Here is a 1695-nt window from a genome sequence, read left to right as displayed (position 1 = left end):
AATTAGCATAGGAATTTGATATGACTAAAATGACAAATGCTAAGTAAGATAAATTAGAGAGGAGGCAGATTAACATTAGTTTTGTCCATTCATCTTTGTCTCCTTAATTTATGTATTGTGTTTTATGGCTGTGTTGGTCTTTGCAAAGCTGTAGAACCCAGTTCCTAGTACTATAGTCATTACATGCTCTGTTCTGGTGCCCAGGGAGTGTTTTTTGGAATGAGATGTGGATGAGGGGGCAGATGGGGCAAAGGCGGGGTAGCAAATGTGTGCCCATTTGCAAAAGTCTTTGGAAAAATAAAACGGGTGAGGATTTTTTTTAAAAGGATCTTAGAAAATAATTGCCTCATATGGTCCATTAGAGTACACAAAATTAGCCTTTGCTTCTTGGCACCTTGTCACTGTAAAATTAGCTATTGAGCTAAGGCGAGGTCCCCATCTGGGAATTATCAGTTATTTACTTTTTAGAACCTTCCCTCTTGCTATTAGATGTCACTACGGATAGAGTTCTCATCTAATTTTGCTATTTTTGCCAGGGAAAAGCAAGAGACATTGCTCTAACTTGAGCCTTCTCTTCTTTCTATCGGGTTAAAAATCTCAAAAGAAAAAAAAAGATGTACGTCTCTGAATGCACACTCAGTATTTGATGCTCTTCTCAGACCCTGCAAAACCTGTTCCGAATAGGATTAGGGTTCAATTACATTGTTACAAGGAACATCTCTGAAGCCAACTTAAATACCATGTTCTTTAAACTGTGGCGTTATTAAAAGATAAGAACGTATTTTGGAAAGTGATTTATAAACGTTTAGGATACAGGTTGTGATGTACACATATTTCTTAATGTTGGCGTAGTTATTGGGAGCATCTCAAGAACACCCAGTGATGATGTGGTGGTTTAGACCAGAACTCTGAAATAGTGCTTGTCCCCAGGGAATAAACAAGAAAGGCAGACTTTCTATGATGAGAAGAAAATAGGACAACTCCTACTTCTATGCATTTCTAAATCCCACTCCTTACTTTTTATATGTCTCAATGTTTATGATACAATATATTAGAGCATAATACATTTCTAATTCATAAATAGCTGTATATTTAGATTTGCATGTACGGTACTTTTCCACTGTCGGTAATGTTGAATCTAAAGTATTTAGAGACCACAGAATACAGTGATCTCTGTGCATGTGACTTAATATAGGAATTCAGCACTTAGTACTTCTTCTGCAGGAAGAGATCTCCCAGCAAATTTTAATTTTATATTTATATAGGGAATATGTTTTAGTGGCTTACTAAGGGTTTCCTTAGTGATTGAAATCTGCTTCTTCCTGATGGCCCTTTTTGTCCTTTCTCAGGGCTCAATGTTCTGGGGCTAAGAGGGACTTGGGAGGCCACAGAGTCAGTCCAACACTTTTGTTTGACGTATGAATAAGCAGACCCCTATTGCTAAAGGTAGCGAATGCAGAGTAGCTCTTCCTGAAAGGTGAGAAGGGAGAAAGGAACTTATTTAGCAACGTGTCATTTACTTGATTTTAAAAGCATTTATAATGATTTATATAGTCAAATTTGTAGAGCTAAGTTAACGTTCATGGCTAAATTGTTATTCGAAAATTCATGTTGATTCCCTATGTTCTGTTTCTTAACTTTTATCATTTTGTTTTTTTATTTGGACAGATGCCTGGGTGATAAGTTGTTAAGTCA

The 1695-nt window shown here is 36.6% G+C and overlaps 1 protein-coding gene across 1 annotated transcript in view; it reads left to right on the top strand.

The window, feature by feature from the left end:
* Positions 1 to 1695, top strand: part of KCNK2 (potassium channel, two pore domain subfamily K, member 2) — a 275176-nt gene that overhangs the window by 188249 nt on the left and 85232 nt on the right. The gene's annotated exons all lie outside the window — the stretch shown is intronic.

The sequence above is a fragment of the Propithecus coquereli genome, unplaced genomic scaffold (assembly GCF_000956105.1).
Source record: "Propithecus coquereli isolate 6110/MARCELLA unplaced genomic scaffold, Pcoq_1.0 Scaffold129, whole genome shotgun sequence".
NCBI lineage: Eukaryota > Metazoa > Chordata > Mammalia > Primates > Indriidae > Propithecus > Propithecus coquereli.
This window is presented reverse-complemented; position numbering and strand designations above follow the sequence as displayed.